Source organism: Macrotis lagotis, chromosome 5 (assembly GCF_037893015.1).
Source record: "Macrotis lagotis isolate mMagLag1 chromosome 5, bilby.v1.9.chrom.fasta, whole genome shotgun sequence".
Taxonomy (NCBI): Eukaryota; Metazoa; Chordata; class Mammalia; order Peramelemorphia; family Peramelidae; genus Macrotis; species Macrotis lagotis.
Window position 1 is genome coordinate 149344252 of NC_133662.1, and position 25174 is coordinate 149369425.

Consider the following 25174-nt stretch of genomic DNA (forward strand, 5'->3'; position numbering starts at 1 on the left):
GGGGTATCTGCAATGGAGAATACCATTTGTATCCAGAGAAAGAATTGTAAAGTTCGAACAAAGACCAAAGACTATTATTACCTTCAAATTTTTTAAAAAAATGTTATCTTATTATGTAATCTTGCTATCTCATGTTTTATTTTTTTTTCTTCTTAAGGATATGATTTCTCTCTCAATACATTTCATTTAGATCAATGTAAAGCATGGAAACAATATAAAGACTAACAGACTGCCTTCTGGGGGGAGAAGCAAGATTGTGGAAAAATTGTAAAATTCAAAATAAATAAAATCTTTCAAAAAAATACATATGCCCATACCCTTCTAAGAATATTTAGTGAAAGAAATGCAGAAAGTTCCATATTTAGCTGAACTTACTTTTGAGTTAGTATTAAGATGTTTCTAAAATCTTAGTTCTTGCTGCTTTTCTCCAAAACTATTCCTCTACTTCTCCAACCTAAATAACATGCCAGTAAAATTCAATCCAATACTCAAATACCATACTCAGATTCATAATGTCATAATATATTGAAGAATATATTTCAAAGTCTCAAATTGCTTTATGTTTCCTAAAGACTAATTAATAATCTTTAAAAGAAGGAATAATCTCAACTGAAATCAGTTGAGTAAAACATTTTATCTATCTAATCCCAAATATTCTTCAAATTTAGGGGGAAAGTTTTATAATTTGAAATATAGTCCACAAAGAAAATAACCAAATATTTATTGGGCCCTTACTCCATGAGGGGTATCAAAGAACTGTGAGAAATGGTAATCACCCTCAATGAATTTATAATCTAATTATAAAACAAAACAAAATCAAAACACAAGAAACAAAAAGGGGTCATAAAGATTAAATTACAGACACTAATTGGAACTAAAAAAGAGATTCTGAGGAAGAGGAAAAAGTTATAGTAAAGAAATACTAATCCCTAGAACTGCAAAAGAAATTGCAATTAAAGGTTGATTATTTCTATATCCAAGGGAATCCCTTTTTTTTAAGTTTTTTTGCAAGGCAAACAGGGTTAAGTGGCTTGCCCAAACCCACACAGCTAGGTAATTATTAAGTGTCTGAGACCAGATTTGAACCCAGGTACTCCTGACTCCAGGGCCAGTGCTTTATCCACTACGCCACCTCGCCACCCCAATCTTTTAACTTGTGATCCCAATTCTAAAAGGAGGATGTGTTTATTTATGGAAAACTAGGAAGTTTTCTAGAAACAGAAACTATTAGATCTCTTAAGTTATAATGTAAATCAACTGGAAAATATTGTTTCAATAGTAAAGTTAACTTATTCACATTTTCCAGCAGAACATGGATTGCATAAAGTAAGGCAAGGCATGCCTTGACAAGTGTTAGCTAAGACATAGTATAGAACAAGTTCATGTACAAATGAAGAAGAGTATTCAACTGTCCTCTATCCCTTATGCATGATCTTTGCTTTTTTTTTATGTCTGTGCCTTTGCTACTATCCTATTACCTGAACAATTATAGATATTCAAAAGTGGAATGGGCTGCCTTGAATAGTGGGATCTCTGTTACTGAATGTCTTCAAGTAAAGTCCAGATGGCTATTTGGAGGATATATTGATGTGGAACTTCTCTATGGAGATTGAGTTGAACTGGATCACTTAGATCCTAACTCTATCATTTTATGATCTACTCATTTCTCCAGTACCAAAGCTGGTTTTCACATCTGTATCCTAATTAATCAGGAACAAATTAAGAGTCTTCTAAAATATATTCCTTCCTTCATAATGTTCCCTACAAATTAATGCATGATATTCCCCTTCTCCCCCAGGAAGCTCCCTAAAGAACTGGACTCCACTATGTATTCATTTCACTGACACTGTGCCATGACCACACCTATAAAGATGCCAACTTTATATCTAGCATGCCTCTGAAACTCTACTCATATCTACCAGGTGATCTCTACAATAACTAAACAATGAACAACACATTAATACATTTACTACTAGTTTCAAAAATCCACCATTGTGTACCCCTGCCCATTTCTTCATAGAAGTCCTAAAAGACTTAAAATTTCCTCACCTGTTTTTAAATAGAGATTTTTCAAACACTAGCTTAGGTTTATTTATCACCCATGTGTTTTCATGTTGTCATAGAATAAGAGCTTTAAGAAAACAGAAATGGAAAAATAAGGATGGCAGAGTTAACTACCATGCTCAAAGTCACACAGGTGATCAGTACCAAAGCTAGGATTCAAACTAAGATACTCTGATTTTCAGCCCAGGATTATGACCATATCATTTTCCAAAATGTGTCCATGCTTTATTCCTTTTGTAAAAAAAATTCTATTGCATCCCAACTGACTTCCCAAGAAAAATTATCAGGCCACCTTCTTAACATAAGACATGAAATAACAACTTCAGTCAGTGGCCTAAGTGTAAATTATAGACCCAAAGCAAAACTTCCCAAAGGATTTTACCTGGGCAAAGTCTCACTGACCTTCAGGAAGAAACTCAACAGGAACCAAAGTATCTCCTTTCATAAAGTTCTCATCATCAAAACATAAGTTATGTGGGTATAAACTACACCTATGACTCTAGTTTAAATCTCAAACAGACCCAAGCTGAAATTGTGATCATGGTTAATTAAGTATGTTTATTTAGACAGCATCAAAGATTAAAAGTTAGGAGAGACTTTAGAAGTCATTGAGTCCAACAAGACAGAGAGCATTGTGAATTCACTTTGCCTCATTCACAATTCAGTGAATTCTGAAAAAGTGTTTGATTGTGGGAAGAAAAAAATTTAGCTTCTTAATATTAATATTATTTATTTATCTGGTCTCAAACTATATTGGTATGCAAATGAATACTTGGGAGAAAATTCAAGTTCAACCTAAAAGCAATCAGTCTTGGTACAAGTAAGAGTCAACAGAAACTGAAATTGATTTTCCCTCCAATTGGACTAACTTTGGGACTCTGCTAATGAAAGTATCAAGGCTTAAAAAAATTTTAATTCATCTATGTGGACATTTTAATAGAAACAACTATTTCCTTCTAATATGATTAGTTATTTTGTTTTACAAAACATTTATTCTGTACTAGTCCATCATTTGTCTACCCTAGTAAGTAGCATTAAAGTATCAACCTTTGCCTTCTTTCCTTACTAATCTCTCAAGATTAGTAAATCCCTGAAGGAATAGCACTGGCTACTAAATTGAATGTATTTTGTTCAGCAGTTTCCTGTCCCTAGGGCACAACAAACACATCCACACAAAACAGAATGATATACAGCACACACAAAAAAAATCAGTTTAAGGCATCAAGCCAAGCAAGCAATACCAAGTTTTACACCAGAGCCAAAGGCTCCTTGGTTTCTTTTAAAAATTTTAGTCGTGACAATTATTTTGATGTTTCTTGATGAATGAGATCTATCTGCAAAATAAAAGCCTATTTAAGGATTCTGTGTACTTTAAGGAATGCATATTTTCAAAGCTTATTCTCTTTTTTTTAAGAAAGCAGTTCACAGGCAGATTTAAAAGCTAATGAGCTTGTGTGAAAACATTTATAATCAGTCAATCTGCAGGACTGTTTTACTTGAAACACCTGCTAAAAAGGATAAAAAAAGCTGTTGCAAGAAAAAAATTTAAGGAAACTTCTAACCAAAAATCAAGTTTGATATTTTCTTACCAATGACTTTCTCCCAATATTGTTGCTACTGCTATCAAATGAATTATTCTACAATAAAGCTATGCCTGGAGGGAAATAAAAATGTTAAGATAATTCATGTGTTTGTGTGTGCACACACACAAACTCACTTGCTTTAGATTTCTTTTTTGAAGGTAGTTGTCCAGACATGGGATTTCATTACTTTGGAAAATACCAGAAGAAAAAAATCTTTCCACCATTTCAAATTGACAACTTCATCTTCAAAAATTACCTCCATGAATTTAGATAATAAATGACACACAGTATATGTATTGGGGTGGGAGGGGAGGACTAGAATCAAGATCTTCCTCACTCAAAGGCCAACTCTTTATCCACTACACTAGACAGCCTCACTACTTTGGAATGACTAGATCATCAATATATTTCACATTAATAACAACTGTCTACTAAAACCTATTCATATTTAAATTATATTGTGTAATACATATGAAAAATGTATAATTAAAAAATGCTAAGACTTAGCTTTTCCTGTTTTGGTCATTTGTTTATGAAGTTTAGTTTGTTTTTTATGCACTCTATTTTTGGCTAGAAATCTGAAAGAAATTAGGCCAAGTTAAAAAAAAGATCAGATTCAGATATTTATGTTCAAATTGCCTCATTTTTCCTGCACTGCAAGTTGCTGAGACTGAGTACTATAAAATAGGTGAAGGGCTAATAAAAGATTTAAAGCATAATGTTCTAAGAAAAAGAGGGTTAGAGCCTAAAAAGAATGTATTAATAAAATTGATATAGTCAACTGGAAAACAATACTGTGTAGATAGGAAGAGATAACATGGAGAATAAAATCACAAGAATATTTCTCTGACACTAAATCTCTGTGACTTCAGTTCATTGGATTTTGCATTACCCCAACTCATTCACTTGGCAAAATTAAGAATAAGAAACAGAATAATGAGCCTGTAGTCCTTAATTATTATGCCGCACACACACTCCCTGAGGCCCTTAACAAGGAAAAGAAAAGTTAGGTTACTGACAGGCAAGTTTTTATAGTTCAATCTTAGCAATATATGACTACTGCTATTAGGCTGACTGAAAAATCAGTGTAAAGGTTAGCATGGAGGTCTGCCTTATGACGCAAAGCCCTCACTGTCACCTCTATTGAAGCAGTTTGATTTGTAAAGTTTCCTAGCTCTCCATGTAGGCAGAGAATATCCTAAATTTCCTTTTAAAAAAACAGTTTTTACAACCAAGAGATTTGAAAACATAGTGTTCTGTTGATTCTCCTTAAACTGAGTCTAAAGATATTTACACCACAACTGACAAGGAGCTATAGCTTTCCATAAGACAATTAGAAAGAAACACAGTATACAATTCTTGAAAGGCTCTTTGTAGATTTTCCTTAAGTAAAACAAATTAGATATAGCTTTAACAAAGTCATTTTAAATTTCCTTTTACTTTAAAAATTCTAAAGATTTTATTACCACACAAGTTCTAAACAACTGAAAAATATTTAGTCATTGAATTTTTTGCTTTAAATTCACAAATTTACTGATTTTCTACAAATTTCTGCTACCTTTTCATCTCAGAATGTGAAATTAAATGGAGTATATATAAAATTGCTTTAGAAATGAAGACTGAAAACCCCTAAAGTATAAAGTAGAAGGACAAAAAGGAATATGGTGATAACCATAAAATTAAATTGGGCACATGAAGCCAACATTCAACATTCACTTTCTTTTCTGTCTCTTCTTCCACCAGCCTGACTCTTTTTTCTTCAGTATGGAGCCATAAGAAAACAGTCTTTATTAGCCTTTCTCCACAGGTAAATCATAAGTCAATAGGTTTATAGGCACGACAACTGAAATGTAATTAAAATTCATGTGGTATGAAGTCACCTTTTTTAGTAAAAATAATAAAGAAAGGGAATTACAAGAAGTAGTAATGCAGATCTATGCTAAAACATATGGTTACTTTCAAGCAGATGTGCAAACCTGCCTTTATAATGATTATTAAAAATCTCTAAAGACAATTGATAGAAATGTCATTTGATAGTCATTTAAAGCCAATCTTCAAAGAAAAGTAACCCATTTTGTGACCAATAGTATAAGGTTATATTAAAATAGCATTTCTCTCTGAGGAGTTCAGAGTAAATTCATAATTAACCCTCATTATACTTGTTCAGCAAATTGGAAAGGTAGCCTCATTTCAGAGTAAGAGTCAACATTTGATTCTACAACCTATAGATTTAACAATATTGAGTTACTTCTCTAACTTATGAATTGAGATTGAGAACCGCCATACTTTTCCATATGTCTTTTAGTTCCAGCTTCATAATGTTGACTTAGACTACTTCTATGAGACAGTATGACATCTCTTAGGTTTAAAGATTGAATTAAATTTCTGCAGAACCACATTTAAACTTTAAAAGGTAAAAGTATTCTCAATTCAAGAGAGCAACAAAATATCCATGTTCAAATGGTATCATCAATATTATAGTTCATGTTTATAGTATTGATAAGCATGTCAAAGTAAATCTAAGAGCTACTTATAATGCAAACACTATGAACCTATATGCTATATTTTGCCATTAAATGGAAAAGCAAGAGAATAAGTAGAAAAAAGCAAAACTCTATTGCTTTGTAATCATAAAACCAATGTTTTCAAGATTCGATTAGCATTTATAAATCACATTTTAAGGCAAAAGAAGAAAAGTTTGAATTAGTCTAAAATATTTTGAAATAATTTTTTCTCAATGAGCTTCCTATCTTAATACTCCTAAGATACAGTTATTTTAAGGTAGCAAAGATAAAGCAGGGGAGAAAGCAAAACAATAATTTAATTAATCATTTGGTACATTACCATACATTAACTCAAATTTATGATTAAAATCCTTAAAAAGTATGTCATTGATTGTAAAAGGTGAGGCGCACAAAAAAAGCAAAATTTCTAATAACAGAAAAGTCATTGTTTATCCATAAGACTCAAGCCTTAAGCCACCTGAATACCAGCCAGATAATGAATTACACTACACCCACATTCAAGGTGTTCCATCACTTTTTAATTTTAATTACCTTCTGTTATTTTAATCATAATCAGTATGTAATTTTTCCAGGCAACCAAAGATTAGCATTGGAATTGGGGTGTGTTAAGAGACTCAAGTACCTCTTCTTGGAAAATTATTTGGCAACTATGCCTCAGCATGTGATGAAACTATTGAGTAGCAAGGATTTGTTTTCCATTCTCTTTTCTGGGAAGGGTCATATATTTTATATATGCAGGTGTATAACTGCACTGACACCCAAATAATTACAATGCTCAGTTAAATGAAATGGAATTAGGAGTTTTTTCTTTCTTTGACCCAAACCCAAATAATTCTGGAAGGCATACAGGACATACAGGATCAACTTTCAGCACTAATTCTACATTAGGACCCAAATAGGGTCAATTCAGCTTAAGTTTAAGTGACTATGAAGTTCCTATGAAGCAGAGCTAGCCTTTTATTCTTTTTGTAAAGAGTCACTAAACCAAATCTAGTCCTATAAATGGGAACAATAGGGGTTTCATTAGCAACTTAGTTAGAAATAAATTATATCAAAGTTAATTCTCAAGTCTAATCCATTAGTTAAGCTTCTTTCTGTATTCCCATTCATCATTAAAAATTGATTCACATATCTCAGAGTAGTTACAAGAGACCCTCTGGTCATTAATGTCCACACTGACCATGCCTATATACTAGAATTAGAACATTAAAGAACTAATATCAAAACATGGAAAATTTATAAATGAGACAGTTTCCATACTATTATTGAAAAAGAGTTCTATGGAAATTTGAGTATCAAATATTAGGTTGCATCAAAATGCAGCTTACCAAGTTCTTCTGTTAAAAGTTACTTTTTTATTTTAATAAAGAAGGAAAGGAAAGTTTAAGGAAAATTCATTCTCAATGATAAGATTCCCAAATTTCTAATTGGTTATCTTGAAATTTGTGAATTTTCCAAAATGTTCATTAAGAAACAGTCATATGAAAAGGTCACTCTGCTTTATACAAACAAGCATGGGTAGGTAAAGTCATCTACCAAAGTGACTCTGAGACCTTAGAAGATATGTCAGTAGTTGCAAGTTTGGACAAGTTCTACCAAGTCAAAAAGGTTTCAAATACAGATCTAGTGAGGGAATTCATAACTTGTCCCAAGACAAGCCCAGATAAGTTCAAAGAGCTAACTGTTAGATTTCATGGTGAGTTGGAATTTTTCACAATTGTAATTCTCAAAGACTACCTACTAAATTATAAGGAGTGGGGTTCACTAGTATTAATGGAAAGAATTCCTCCTACAATGATGAAATTATAGCTCTTTGAAGTATAAAAGTAAAGATGTCCCCCCCCCCCAAAAAAAGACCTAAGTTAGCTTAAGAGTTTTGTCATTTTATACTTGACAGAGGATGACTCAAAGAAAACTTACCTAGGTCTCAATCCTGGATTCTTATTGGTAAACATTTATCCAGAATCACCAAACCACTGTCCTGGCTATCTCCCCACCATACACATCTCTACCTCTTTCCCACTATACTTCCTGATTTAGGTATAACAATTGCCTTATGATTAAATACCACTACTCATTCTGATTTTCTAGTTAAAACATTCCTCCCTCCTAGCCACCACTACCTTCACTGTGAAATTTTCTCCTATTAGAATGTAAGCCTCTGAAGGGTGCTAGAAAAAAATATACTGCTTGCTTAGATTTGTATTCTCAGGTCCAGCATAGTACCTAGTAATCATTTAATAATTTTTAAATCATCATTCATAATAACAGGAGGAATGTAGGGATGCAGATTGAACCTGTGACTTCATTGATACAGGGAGTTCCAATGTAAGCTACAACAAAGTGAGATCTCTAAAACAAAGATTTGTACATTTTCTGAACTTAGTTAAAGGAAAGTTATCTAAAATAATGGTGTCAAATACAAAGAATAGGACAAACACTCTGAACATAAAGATTGCTGCCAGTAGAATAGTGACTTATAAAATCACATATTAATATTTCTATATTCTATTTTTATTTATTTCATTAAATATTTCCCAATTACATTTTAATCTGGAGTACTAAGGAGTTCAGTGACCAGACAGGGTCAGAAAGCTGGGAAGTTTTGAGGTCAGCTCTCTACTGCACCATGCTGTCTCTCTGGTCAGAAAGAGAAATAAAATTAAAATTGGTCCTCTCTAATTTGTGACATACTGAAATTTCTAATTCAACTGCTTCTAAATATTGAAGATTTAAGTAAAAGCAAATAAAATGTTAGCATTTTAATCATCAGATAATTTCCAAGAGAAATAAAAATTCAATGAAATGAGTAGAATCTTAATAACTAGAAAAGCAATATCATTTCAGTGGTGTTCTAAATTAAAAATCAAATCTTGTTTGAAAGACTGTAATAGGTAATATGGGAAAATGATGAAAATGACATTGATCTTAAAACATTTCAATGAGAAATGAGAAAAAAGTTTATTGTTCTGTCAATCAATCATCAAACAAGCTTATTTAGGTATAGATAATGTGCTAAAAGCTGAGGACACAATGTAAAGGAAAAAAGTGTTCTTGTATTGTAATGAGACAAACAACATGCAAATAAGTCAGTACAAAAAAACAGATCTATACATAGAGCATAGAAGGTAATCTTGGAGGGAAACTTCTAGCATGGTGGGAGGGAGGGACTGGGAAAAAACTTCTGCAGAAGATGACCATTAAAATGAGTCTTGAAGCCAAGGGGTATGGTGCCAAAGAAAAGTATGTCAAACATGGGAGACAGTCAGTGAGAAGCCTGGAAAGAAGATAGGAAAAGGTTGGGTTGGGAGTCATTGAAGTTTACAGGGTGTGGAGGGGAAATTGTTTTAGAGCAAAATGTGAGAAGCCTGGAAAGAAGATAGGAAGAGGTTGGATTGGGAATCACTGAAGCTTACAGGGTGGGGAGGGGAAATTTTTATAGAGCTCTTAACACATAGAAAGACTAGATCATTAGGACTTTCCAGTCTCTCAGAGACAAGGTTTTTTTCCCTTCAGCAGAATACTAGGTAAAACATCTTCTGGAGTTTTATTAATTAATTTTAACTTTAATCTTTAATTAGCAAGTTTACAAAATTCCATTGAGCAATAGAAGCAATGGTCCCACTGCAAGAAATTATCCTGAAATCTCAACCATTTATAAACAGTATCCTTGAACTTTAGATAATAACTGTTTTAACATTTGAGCAGTTAGGGGGCACAGTGGACAGAGCCCTGGACTTGAGTTAAGAGGACAAGAGTTTGAATGTAGCCTCAGAAACTTGATATTAACTGTGATTTGGGCAAGTCACTTAACCCTGTTTCTCATTCAGGGTCATGTCCAGTCATCCTGATTCAAATCTGACCACTGGACCTAGATGGTTCTGAAGGAGAAAGTGAGGCTGGTGACTTTACACAACAAACCCTCACTCAAATCTAATTCATGTCCTTGTTGTGGCATCATCTCTCTGATGTCATGGTCTTCTTTGAAAATGAAGGACAAACATGACTTTTAACTTTCACTCCTTTACAAACTTCACCACCATTCACCCAAATCAGAACCTTTCAGGTTATCTGTAATTCCTCTCTCACTTGACCCCAGTTTTCATCAGTCCTAAAAGAGTTCCAAGGAACAGAAAAGATAGAAAGCTATCTTTGCATTCCTGAAGCTACCATCCTCATTGAAGAACTTACATCCTCACATTTAGACTAATGCAATAACTCCTTAATTTATCTGTTTCTAGTCAATCACTTGCCTAGTGTATTCTGTACACAACCATCAGATGATAGGAGCATAGATCTAACCTGAGAGAATATCAGACATGCAGAGGATAAGGGATTTGCTCAAGATTACAGAAGTAGTAACAGCTATATGTTAATCTTATATTTTACTTAGCTTTTCATATGTATTTGTTCTCCCCAAACAGATCAGACATAATCTTTTTTAAATTATTTATCTCCCCAAAGATAGTTTTCAACAAACATTTTGTGGGTAAGGATTTGAGTTTCACATTTTTCTCCCTCACTCCTTCCTCCTTCCCCCTTTGGTGAACATATTTCCACATTCATTCTCAAAGGAGATCATGACATCAGGGAGGTAATGGCCATGACAAGCATGTGAATTGGATTTAAGTAAGGGGATATTGTGTTAAGTCACAAGCTTTACTTTTTTTCCTCCTGAGCCATCCAGTGATATGAATGAGTAAGTCTGGAGATGGTCCTGGATCCTAAATAGTCAGGGTTAAGTGACTTGCCCAAGGTCACACAGTTAATATAAGTGTCAAGTGTCTGAGGCTACATTTGAATTCAGATCCTACTGACTCCAAGACCAGTGTTCTATCCAATATGTCATGTTGTGAAAGAACAGAAAAAAAAAGAACACTGAAATGGGAAAAAACTATAAAACATGAAATAAATGTTAAAATTGAAAATAGCAAGCTTGATTTGCATTCAAACTCCATAGTGCTTTCTCTGGATTGGATGATATTTTCCATCACAAATCCTTTAGTATTGTCTTTGATTATTGTACTTCTGAGATGAGCAAGTCCATCACAGTTGATCATCACACAATGTTCTTCTAGTTCTGTTCATCCAGCATCAGTTCACACAAGTCTTTCCTTTCTGAAGTCTAGACCCTTCATTTTTTTTACAAAACAATAGTACTCTGTCACAATCATGTACCACAGTTTATTCAACTATTCCTCAGTTGATGAACATCCCCTCAATTTTCAATTCTTTGCTACTACAAAAAGAGCTGCTATAAATATTTTTGTACATGTGGGATTTTTTTAAATCTATGCTTAGTTTCTGTCATGCTATTTTCAAGTAACAGTTTTGATGATTGTTGCTTTATAAAATAATTTTAGATCAGTATAGCCAGGCCACCTTCCTTTGCATTTTTTCTATTAATTCCCTTGATATTCTTGAACTTTTTTCTCCATATAAGTTTTGTTACTAGTTTAAGAAACTAATTTTTTCATAGTTTGATTGGGTATGGCACTGAATAATCCCACCAGATAAGGCCAGTGCTCTATCCATTGTACACTTAGCTTCCTTAGTCTACAGTTATTTTAAATGAAATTTCACTTTCTATTTCTTGCTGTTGTGTTTTGTATAGCAATGTTGATGATTTATGTGGGTTTATTTTATATCCTGGAACTAACTAAAGTTTCTAGTGTTTCAAATAATTTTTAGTTGATTTTCTCTAAGTATACCATCATATCACCTGCTAGGAGTGAGAGTTTTGTTTCTTTGCAACCTATTCTAATCACACATATAATTTTCATGAAAATACTCTGACCAATTTTTCTTTACAGCAGTATCACTAATATATCATAACAAACACAATAATGTTGATATAGTATCATCCAGTTCATTTTCTAAGATATAAACTACATCATATTCCTATTGAACTCCTCTCTTTAAAACTGTTTCAGCTATGATCTATGGATAGGGACCATTGTGGATAGGGATCCCTTATGGATAGGGACCACTTCTCAAATTTTTTAATATCTAATAAAATTATTAGCCAGAATGTGACTCTCAACAAATACTTGTTGGTTAATTTTCTAGTTAGTTGGTTGTTGTCCCTAATTGTCAAAGAGGACTAAAATGATATCACTATGTTAGAGTCAGAGTGTTCACACAGAGTGTTCAACTGAGGCAGATCAGACCAATGAGTCCGTGTAATCATTTGGGGCGTATTCTCTGAATGTGGGCATCTCTCATTTCTTTTGAGCTATTTCAATCCTAAGGGCAAACCATGCTGGGTGGTCCTGTGCCAATGTCCCCCATGCTTCATTATCAAGGCCAAAGTTCTTAGGAGAGCTCTTCAGAGTGTCCTAATATCATTTTTTCTGACCACAATGGATACACTTGTTTCTATAAAATAGTCTTTCTGACAAGTTGTTGATTAATTTATTACTGTTCCACTAATTGATATCTGCTGTTACCCAAGGGAAGCAAAAAATTTTATTTTCTTCTGTTTTATATACAACACATACCCTTAAAGTCAAGATCGCCAGTAGATCATAGAATCTGATTTCAGTGAATTATGCTGAAATATTCTCAAAGATTAAAGACCACAAAAAATAAACTCAAAGTGAGATTATTCTATTCTTACACTTCTAGCAATAATGACAGACAGATACAATTTGTGCTTTCTACTACTGATAATTTTTCACATTAAACTAGCTCTCCTAAATTTTGAGTATTTGTTGGAAGACTATAAATATCTTTTCATAAACATAACTATATAAACATTGAAACTAACATAATCCATCTGTTAAAGCTCACAATGCATAACTTTCTATTATATTACACAAACATATACACATGTATGTGTGTGAATGTTTTATACATATATATGTACATTTTACATATATATATATATATATATATATATATATATACTATTTTTCCTAATACTGTCAACAGGTATACCTTTTCTAAGATCCTCAATGTGCCAAATAGGATAATTTTAAGTTTTAGCTCTGAGGTTCTAAACATTTTAAAAAGACTTTTGATGAAGATTTCCAAAAGAACATTCCAATAAACTTCAAGGGTTATGGGGACCCTTATATAAAATGCACAAATAATGTAAATGTATTATTTGCCTAAATAGGATTAGAGGGAGTAAATTTTTAAAATTGTGATTATTTTGATTTTTAAAATGAAAATAAATTATATATATGTATTCAAATATTCAAAACATGAACCCACATGTATGAGTGTGTGTGTGAGGCACCTAGATAGAGTACTGGACTTATCTTGAACAAAATGGACAAATCTTGCCATATATACTAGCTGTGTGACCCTGAACAACATGAAATTGACAGCACCTACTTTGCAAGGTGGTTATAAAAATAAAATGATACACTATTTGTAAAACGTTTTGGAGTGCATTAAAGCAGTATTTAATACTTTTGGTATTTTTATACATTTATAAGAAACAGAAGAGAAGAAAGCGGGAAAGACAGAAAGAGAAATATATGGTCTAGTAATCCCAAGAATTACGTTAAAAAATACCTAAAAAGAACTTACATACAACAACTTGTAATCAGCAAACAACACTTCTGAGTTGCAACTGTGAGGCATGTATTCAATTCCATCAACATCAAACCAGGGCCAAACATGCCAAAAATCATAGATTTGGAAGGAGAAAGATAGAACTATAGATCTTCTTACATTTGACCCACTAACAACTCAACTACAAAGTAATCATCAGAGAAATACCTAATCATGTGTAATTTTCATAGCATTTAGACAGTGCCATTTACTGGCTACAATCTGGAACTCAGATAATTTATATAATACACTAATTGGGAGAAGTGATGATTTTCCTGCAACCACACCCAATCTAAAACATACAACTCTTCTAATTCCTTCTTTTCACTCATCATTTCATAAATTACTCTTACTATTCACTTAGACACACTTGATATATGTTAAATGTTAACATGTTTGAAAGTGCCTAAGCCCCATTGATTTTCATCCATAGTCAATATGGCATAGTGGGGGAGGGGAGGAACAATGCACTTAGCATCAGAAAACCTTGGGTTCAAATTCCAACTGATATGTCAGCTTCCCTGATCTTGGACAAGTCATTTAACCTCTAAAACTTATGTATAAGATAGGTATACCAACTACCTCACAACTGGGAAGAAAGTACTTGCACATAGCCCAAGCTTAATAAAAATACTATTAAATTAATTGAATTAAAAGGTGTTTATAAACTTTAAAGAAATAAGTATTACATCCAATTATAAATAAACTTCATAAAAGCAAAGAACTCTTAAAAACAAGTCTGGCCCCCAAAAAGAGACTTGAAAAAGACACCTTTCCCTCCTCTTCCCTCCATCACCTTCTCCATCTACAACTAAAAAACATTGCATATAAAGTCAGACTTTTCTTTTTAGATTGGTTTTACTGATTTTTTTCCACATATCCCTCTTTTTCTAATATTTATCATAAGAGGTGCAGCAAGGAGGAGGTATACAAGAGAAATCTTATCATAAAAATGTTTTTAAAGTGGTAAAGATCATGTCTAATTTATTTAATACTTTGCACAGCATAGGAGCAAAATAAAATTCTTACTACTTTTTACAATGGTATCAAGTTATATTTCCCAAAGACTTTCAATTCAAATGCCCTTGAAAATTGCTGACCATGCTAAATCATTTATTATCTATCTAATTATCACTTTTTCTTCCATGTTTTCAGGTCACCTAAATATCAGCAATAAAACACTAACTCACACAGGGATGGGGGGAAAAAGAAGAATCACCTGATAGTATATTACACTATTTCCTAATGATATTAAGGTTATCTGACAACCAAAAAGAAGCTACTGTAATGTTGAAAAAACTGATTAAGGAACTTTCAGGTAACATAGCTGCCTAAACAGGAGATGGACTACTTAGTTCCTATGTACTTATTCTATAAAAACACTAAAGTCCACACCATAATTCCAACAAAAAACTAAAGTAAGTGACTTTTACTCCAAGACTGGACAAGAGTTTGGGCAAAAGACCTTCCCAATGGGACCAGAAACTGCCATAACATATGAAGCCTGTAAAGCTCTGGGGGACTTCTCTGAGAAAAGCCTAATGTGGTCAGAAAACACCAGATTGGAGATCTTGGAAGTGCCAGGGAACAGTAAACAGCATTAAGCAATGATTATAGTGTGCAAACTATAACACTCTAAGTTCAGGGGCTTTTAAGTCCCTCACACTCTGTACTGGGACATCAGAGAGGGGCCTGGAGCTTCAGAACTCTGAATATCAAAGATCCACACAACTGAGAGAAAAGTCAATGAAGAAATTCAGGGAGAGATCAAGTAAAACTATATCACCCCAAAAGCATAAGTGATTTGGAACCAGTCCTTGGCACAAAGCTCCAAATTAGCAATTAAAGATGGAGAGATGAGTAAACAGAAGAAAATATCAGCATTTCAAAAAATCATTACAAATCCAAAGGAGAGATTAACTATATTAAAATTGCAAACAGTGACTCCAAGGGGAGAAAAAAAATGGAATTTTTATAAGTTCAGTATGAATACTCTGAAGATATGAAGCAAGAGTGAAAAATGAAATAAAAGCTCAAGCAAAGAACTGAAAGAAAATAATTAGCTTAGAAGAGAAAATGGTGGGGTGGCTAGGTGGCGCAGTGGATAGAGCACTAGCCCTGGAGTCAGGAGTACCTGAGTTGAAATCCGGCCTCAGACACTTAATAATTGCCTAGCTGTGTGGCCTTGGGCAACCCACTACACCCCATTTGCCTTGCAAAAAAAAATCCTAAAAAAATAAAAAAGAGAAAATGGTGATCCTTATCCAAGTAATGGATTCCCTGAAAATCAGAATAAACCAAATAGAAATCAATTACCCCATTAGATATTAGAACATAATCAAAGGATTCAAAAATTTTAAAAAATATAAGAACCAATATTAAAAATTGAGTTAGAAAATAGGTCAAGAAGAGATAACCTAAGAATCATTGAACTTCCTGAAAATCCACAGCGTTCATCATATATTAATAATTAGAGCACATATGCTGAATACGAAGAGAAGTTTTCCACTTTAAAGGTCTCTGACAAAGATACAATGAAAGCTCTACCAAAGAACCTAGAACAGAAAGTCTTACCAATAGGTTCCTAATACCTTTAGGCAAGGAAGGAAATTATATTGCTGAAAAAAAAATTGGAGCTGTTAAAACTTTAGGTTTTAGTCTTTTAGGATATAAAATTTCCATTTAATATGTAATATAATTTCTCTTTCCATACTTGAAATCAAATACAAAATATAAATAAGCCTTTGAGATTTTAGAAAGGTTAGGGCAGAGACAAGGATCCAAAAGTGGGAGTAAAACTCAATCAAGGCCACAAATTTAAATTATTCAGTAAAGTATTTCCCTGCAAATCAAATAACAAGAATCATTTTAATTTAACTTTCCTAAATTCCTTCAGGTCTCAGCTGAAATACTACCTTCTGTAAGAAACCTTTCCCAGCCCCCTTTAATGTATATACCTTCTCCTGTATATAACATAACATAGCATAACATAATATAACTAATATAATACCCCCAATATATCTTTATTTCTCATTTGTACAGAGATGTTTGAAATGTAAGCTCCTTGAGAGTAAAGACTGTTTTTGCCTTCCTTTGTATCCCTAATTTACAGTACCTTCTTTTTGGTTGTCAGATAACCTTAATATCATTTGGAAAGAGTGTAATATACTATCAGGTGATTCTTCTTTTTCCCCTAGCAAGGAACTCTTGATTTTTCCAAGTACTTACACAATTCCAACAAACTCATTTTTGACCCACTTCTGAAGTAAGAAAGATCAATTTAGAATGGAAGCTTCAAAGAGGGGTTACACATTTCTCATCTGCTCATTATACAAAGCTCATTGTGTGCTCATAGTATTCAGCTGGTATACTTTAAATATCTTATAATAATGCTAATAGAAGGACAATTCCACTTATGACTACAGAATCACCTCCCCTTAAAATATCTGCCAAAAAATACATTAATGCAATTACTAAGAGCCCACACAATGAGTTCCATTAGAAGAGAACTGGCCCCTCTCTTTGGGAAGTTAATATTTTAAATTGACAATTGCATCATTTCACATTAGTTACAATCTGACCACAATATATGTATGTATATATATATATATATATATATGTATATATATATAAAACTCATTAATGTGCAATGCTTTGTCCTGAAGGCATAGGGGTTGAAAACTTTCCACCCAATCCATCTCAGATGGAAGATATTTCCAAAAATGTTCTTAGTTATGTTGACTTCCCTAAACATATTTGAATTAGATGGGGGTTTTTTTTAATGCAGACTCTGATTAATCTGATGTCTCCTCCCCTTCTTTTCCATTTCCAACAAACAAGTGAGTCACAGTAGCATGCTGCAAGGCTGATTCCTTTAGTTTCTGGATACTTGAAGATGTTCAGGCAAGCAAGATTAGATAGCAATTCATACACTAAATTTATTTGCCATACCTAGTTACCAAATGTATAGCCTAAATTAAAAAATTATCTTATACCAAATAATATCTTTAAATCAGATACAAAATAGACAGAGATCCTAGTGGAAATATATGACATCTGTGCTTGTTTATATTTTCCTAACAGTTGCAGCACATACTAGTTGGTCAGTCTATAGCAGCAAGTGGGTAGTACTGCTAGTACTGCTTCATAATAGAGATTTCAGGGCCCTATCAGGCAGTTTTCCCCTATGTTAGCACAGGTACTTATATAGCTACATATGCTGCAGATTATTTCTGGAAGTCCATTAGTATGAAATGCTTACATAAAGCATTATATTACATTCATCCTCACTAAATCAGTATTGAAACAGGGAGGATGTACACAAAGTTGTAGGAAACTGAGGGAAAAGTCAATTCTCATGTAAAAGTGCAGGTGAATATTTTTGAGATCTGATATTTGTTTGGATTGGGGGGGGGTTGGAGGGTTTGGATTACAAAATTATCCTTCTGCAATAATATCCACAAGTTAATAGCATTTTACACTATATAAAGAAAATGCAAAATTTCCTGGTTTTTAATAAGCTAATTATAAATTTAAGATCTGACTAAAAATCCCACAAGCCAAATAGAAAAATTAACTTCATTACTTTCTAATCACACCTTGTATCTGTGAATGTATGATAATATAGATCATCCCTGAAGCCTGATTGTATTCTATTACTACCCTTAAAGTAAAAACACAGTCTCTGTGCTTGAGATCATAAACATAAACTCATTATAGTTACACAATAATTGAGAGGGAACTGACTTCTTCCTGGGTTTAGCACTTTGAGATTAGAAATGAGAGAGAGAGAGCCTCAGAGACACACCTTCAAAAAAAAAACCTAGTCAACCTAGTCTGGGGACATTTCTCATCTAAGACAGATACCTCAATCAACCAGAGCAGGTAATGCCAGTTCCCCAGTTCTCTCCTGATACTGGGTAGAGGCTAATGGAGCACTCCTAGAGAACACAGGAATAGGAAACATCCCTCTTTGTGTCATTCTAAAATTTGGAATGAGCCAGAGACATACTCTCCCAACAGACCAGTAAAAGATCCCAGCAACAACAAAAGGGAAATTCCCTAGTTCACAGAGTTCATAATAAAATGTTCACAGAGCATTTCAACTGGGAAACTGCCCAGTTCCTGCCTTGCAGTAATTTCTCTTAATAGAGAAATACAGTTAATCAAATCACCAGAATTTGAATTCCACATATAGGTGATCATAGGCAGGCCCAAGCTAAATACATTCATTTGGGATATGAGATAAGTATATATATATATATATACATATATATATATATATATATACATATATATATGTATATATATATATATATATATATTTCAACTGCCTCTGGAATATTTAGGGGAGTTAGGGGTAGTACATTTTTTTTCTTTGAAGGACTATAAAATTTATTGATTTTCCCTTGCCACTGTAGGGAAGAGAAAAATAAGAAAAGGTACAGTTTATCTTTGGGGCCTCTCACCTTTCCCTTTTAGCAGCAACCCCAATTTTCAGTACATTCCCCTTTTCATCAGCAAAGTAAACAAATCAAATTATAATTTTGGTTTCTTTAAAGTACACATGGCCCAGTAAATATAGAGTTGTTCTTAAGAGTCAAGAAAATTTAGATTCAGTACTACTTCTAATATGCACTGACTCTCCAACAATGGGTAAGTCCATTATCCTCCTAATGCCCCAAGCAATTCTTTAAGACTATTAAGAATAGTCTTCAGTGACATAGGGACACTGACCCTCCCTTGATGAAATCATAGCTCCAGACAGAAAACACACCACCACCTTATATTTATATAACACATTACAGTTTTCAAAGTGAATTCATATACATGATCTCACTTGGTCTTCACTTTTGATAGAGCTGGTCAGGTAGTATTATCCACATGGCCTAGGAATAAGGACAGAGATAGCACTGAGACCACTAGATTTTATTAGTATAAGGGGAAGAGAAGGAAGACAATGGAAAAGCAGTGAAAGAAAATAAGCATCTACTATATGTAGGCACTGTGCTAAGCATTTTACAAATACTATCTGACTTAATCCTCACAACATCCCTGCAAGATGGGCATTTTATTTTATCCCTATTTTACAGTTAAGGAAACAGTGGCAAAGAGAAGCTTAAGTGACATATATAGGGTCTTCCAGATTCTATCTACTGTGCCACCTAGCTACCCCCAGAACTCCAAGATGAAGAAATTCCCTCTACCAATACAGGTTAGAACCTTCTCAGAAATTTATAATCTTAACAATTACCTCAGGCACTTATTCAGAGTAACAAGGCTGTTATGTTCCAGAGGCTGGACTTGACAGATCCCACTGTAGAAATATGAACATGAGACCAAGAAAAGTTAAATAATCAACTCCAGGTTACCAGAATAACAAAATCACCAAAGTACAATAGTTATAGGATCATTGATTTGAGCTGCATACAGCATCTAGTTCTGGGATTCTTAACCTTTCAAAGTGTTTTTGTGCCATTCAGACATCAGGTGTAATCTACAGCCCCCTTCTCAGGATAATGTTTCTAAATGCATAAAATACCAAGAATTATACTCAGACGAATCTACATGTTCAGTCCTAGATTATGATATATGACATTTAGAAACATGATCCTAAGAGACATACAAGAATTTCAGTTATCAAAGATTCAGTCTTGTCACAATACCATACTTACTAAAGCAGAAACTACAGCTACCTCTGAAGAACCAGAAAATTATTGTCATCAAAGTCTTTGGCACTAGAAAGCGGTTCATCATCAAAAACTGATGTGACTTTAATCAGCAAAAATGACATTAAAGGAGAGTCATTATGATCTCCTTTGCCGCTCCATCCTAAGGACCATAAAACCTCTACTTCTGACTTGCAAGGGAAACCTTCCAAATGTACTGGTTTCTCCACTAGAAGGTGACCCCCTGAGAACAGACTGTCTTCTCTATTTGTATCCCTAGAACCTTCAATGTTGTTTTGTACATAGTCAATGTTTAATAAATATTTCATTTGTTTAGAAAAAGCAGAGTTGAATATCTAACAAAGATATGTAATAACAAACACTCAAAAATAATTTTCTGGTTACATCTCAGTTAGCCAGAATATTCCATTAAACTAGAATGTCCCATTCCAAACTGTTCTATCAAAATTGCAATTCATCTAAGTAATTAGGACTAATTCTTATTATGTCATCTTAAGTAAATATCCACCAAAGAAATATTCAAAAGCTTGGAACTTATTTTACAACAGTTTCAACTTAATTTCATTAGTCTGTCTGTAAAATGAATCCAAACATCAGCTAGCAATTTGTGGAGAACTTATGCAAATATTAATAATGAAAAAAGATTAGATCTAAAATAAAAGTCAAATATGGCAGAATAAAACTTCTATTAAGGAGTCTGAGGCCAGTGGATTACTTGAGTTCAGAAATTTCAAAGTGCAGTATAGATGAAGCCTTTGGATAACTGGCACTACATCTGGCACAAATATGGTGAGCTTCCATTAGCAGAAGGCTACTAGGCTGTCTAATAAGGAGCAAAATGACCCAGTAAGATAAAGCTTCCATGCTGATGAGTACTGAGACCATATTAAAGCTTCTCTGCTGATCAACACTGAGTTCCACCAATGAATGACAGGTTAACTTTCAGCTTGAATGAGATAGAGAAGAAGAAAAGGAAAAAAGGAATAAAAGGAAAAGGAAGCAGCAGTTGAGGGGGGAGGGGAGGAGGAGGAAGAGGAGGAGGGGCAAGAGAAGGAGGAAGAAGAAGAGGAGGAAGAAGAAGAGAGAAAAATTTAATTTGAAAGATGAGTAACTTCTTTAAAAAGGGGTTAAAAACGGGGCAGCTAGGAGGCTCTGTGGATAGAACACCAGCCCTGGAGTCAGGAGTACCTGAGTTCAAATCTGATCTCAGATACTTAATAATCACCTAGCTGTGTGGCCTTGGGCAAGCCACTTAACCCCATTTGCCTTGCAAAAAAAAGGGGGGGGTTAAAAACACATTACAGTAAACCCTATAACACATTAGCAATCTAACAAACTGCTACTTGTGAAGTTTCCCTCAGCTGATTTGAATGTTTATTTTCCTTCTATTCAGTTCCACAATTTTCCATTTCAGTACTTTCAGGTTACATTTTTGAGCCAATTTTTTTAAGTTTTAACAGACCAGTTGAATTTTAATCATTTTTTGAGAAAAGCTTGACTCCTCAAATACTGGTTAGAAACACAAAGAGACTAACTTGAGTGCCAACTGCAAAGAAAGCCCTGGAAAGAGAAGGTACATCCCCATCCACTAAGATATGCTATTGATGTTTTAAGTCTTCTTTTTCCTCTTTGTTTTTGCCATGAGATCAGCATGTACAGTGGAAAGAACATGGACTTTGGAGCCAGAACTAGGCTCTTTCATGAGCTCTTCTAAAAATTTTGGTTACCTGTGGGCAACTCACTTAACTTCTACAGGTTTTGGTTTCTTAATATGTAAAATTAAAAGACTGAATAAAAGCTAAGTCCTAGAATTGTTATACTTTTAGAACCTTTGATATTTTACATTTAAAGTCCCTGGGGAAAGGAGAAATCAGATATGAAAATTTATCTCTTTACCACATTAAGCCTTAACAACTGCAAAATAAATCTAGGAATCCAGTTACTAATACTGCTCTTACAGCAGTATTGTTGATCCTGATACCAAGTTTAGTTGTAAAGAAATAATTGGCAACAATATTTGAATTTTTAAACCAAGAACCCTAATTTCCATTTTTAATGTTTGTTAATTGAGCATCATTTGGTAAGTCCTTACTGTCCTGACAATAAGCAGAAGCTGTTTAAGGCACCCCCTGGGAATTCAATTTTTAGCAGATTTATTAGCTGAACAAAGTGCTAGGGTCACTGAAAAATCTTCTAATGAGACAATATAATTGTAGAATAGTCTTCCAAAGTCCTGCTAACAAGTTTTTTTTCCCCTCCATTACTACTGGCAGATGATGAATTCAGTACCTTGACTTAAAAGTTACAAGTGATGAGTCTAAGAGATGATGGCCCAGAGCAAGCTGCTTTACCAGTTGTTAGTATCTTCCCTCACACTAAAAGATAGGTAAACTTGCCTATAGTAACAATTAGCTATTCCCATTATTATACATTATCCTTCACTTAAGGGTTGTGATTTTCTGAAGCAGGAAGGTCATTAGGCAATTATAGATAGCATATTATAATTTTATATAATTAAATACTGCAAAGACTTGAGGGTGTTATTCTATCAATATGTTATTTGATTAAAAACAAATTTTAATTGAGCTTACACTGACTTTATACTTTAATGGATTTCATAAGCACGATATTTGTGTTTCCATCAATTAATCAATGAATATTTAGTAAGAACCTACTCTGTGTCAAGCATTATGCTAATTGCTGAGGCTACAATACAAAAATGAAACTGTTCTTGCTTACAAGTTGTCTAAATTCCATTAAGGAGACAGTCTTAATAGATACATAGAAAATTAAAATGCAATAAAAAACTGTAATGGGGGTGAGGCATTGGAACCTGGGAGGAGTCAGATCAGAAAAGACTTCCAAGTAAAGTTGCATTTGAGTTGAGTTTTTTGAAGGAAACCAGAGACTCCAAAAGGCAGAAATAATGAGGGAGTAAATTGAGGCATGAGAAAGGAAAGCTATAATCAGAGTAAACTCTCATAGATGGGATTTGGGATACCACAGGAGAGGAACAACAATGGCCAACTTTTCTGGACTTTTAGTGCACATGAAATGATGCTAGAAAAGCAAATTAGGAAAAAAGTTTTGAAGGTTTTTAAAAGCCAAGACATAGTGAAAGAAAGCATTAGAATCTAACTCTCCCTCCACACTCCATTTTTTTTTAGCCCAGACTGATTTAGGGGGATAGAGAGATCTGCAGGGAGGGGACAGAGCCCAGAACACAACTTTGATGGTAGCTTCAGGGTGCATTCTTGCACCCAGAAACTGAAAAACAGGGAGAAGCAAAAGAAAAAAAAAATCCCAGGAAATCCCTAAGGAAACAATGGGTGTCATCTGTCAGATATTTAATCACCAGCCATTGTCAGGTCAGAGATCCAGGATAGCCAGGAGGGGTGGCCTTATCTCTGAACTGAGCACAGAACAAGTTCCAGGAAGCAAATACTGATGACTCTGATCCCCATTGGCATTGCTTAAAGACCATACAAACATTATTAACTCACCACTAGCAAAAGTATAGTAATGTAGCAAATTATTTATCCTCTTTAGAAGGAAAAAGAAGAAATCCAAAAGATCACTTCCTATCTTCAAAACAACAATTTCCTCATAACTTGGAATGAGTTAACAGTCAACAGCTAATGAAACTATACTGTCATGATTAAAATAACATTTAAATTGTAGAGAGGCAAGTTCCACCTATATTTCCATTCTGTTTTCCCTTTGATTAGAACTTGGAGAAGAAACTCTCGACCAATGCAGTTTGACAACTTTCTACAACTCTTCTTAAAAGTCGTCTGAAGTACTGAGAACTTAGGAGATTTGGCTAAGAAAACCACCAATAGATGTCAAAAGGCCGAATCCCTACCTTCTTCATTCAAAGACTTTCCATTGTGGCATTCTACCTCTCACAACATCAGAATCTGTATTTCTTGAACACATTTGTTGGAAGTTGACTACATTGTGAATTATACTTATCTAACTTGCTTTCTCTCTTAAGCTAGAAATTACAAAAAGATCATTCTAATTTTTTAAAACTTAGATTTCAATTTGTTCCAGTTAAACTATCATCTCTCTCTGAGTGAATGAGGCAGTAAACATTTCTGTTCAATCTTCAACTTTTACCAAAACAGTAAGAACAAATGGGAAGTTGGAGATAACCTTCCAGAGCTATCTTTTTTTTTGAATCCTGCTGGGCTTCCTATAAACAAACTCTTTATGTTTCCAAAAGCAGACAACAGCCAAGGCAGAAAACCTAACATAGATGTCCAACTGCCATTTTGGCATGGGTGTGAGGGATAGAGAGGAAAAGTTTGCTTCTTAAAAGATAAAGAGGAAAATAGAACCAATAAATAATATACATATGTGTGCATACGTATATGTATACTCATACACAAACAACACAAAAACACACCCAAACACAAATATTTCTGCACCATGCTCTAGGATAGAAGAGGCACTCTACTCAGCTAAATTAATCAATAGATATCTAGATCTAAATAATTCACACATTTTTATTTCAATCATTTGTTGTTTTATATATATAAAGCTGGTCTCTATATATAAAATATATTCTCAAAAAATGTTCAAACATGATATGTTACTTTGTCTTAAAGAAAGTAAATGCAAAAGAATTTTTTTCTTATTTCTATCACTAAAGATCAGGAGGGGAAGAGGAGAAGCTTTAGAATCAAAGCAAGGGTTTAATTTTCTTACAAGGAATGGATGACTACACAATAACTTTTAACAGCTG

The 25174-nt window shown here is 33.7% G+C and overlaps 1 protein-coding gene across 1 annotated transcript in view; it reads right to left on the reverse strand.

Annotated features, from left to right (window-relative positions):
* NHSL1 (NHS like 1) overlaps positions 1–25174 on the reverse strand; it is a 264064-nt gene that overhangs the window by 224356 nt on the left and 14534 nt on the right.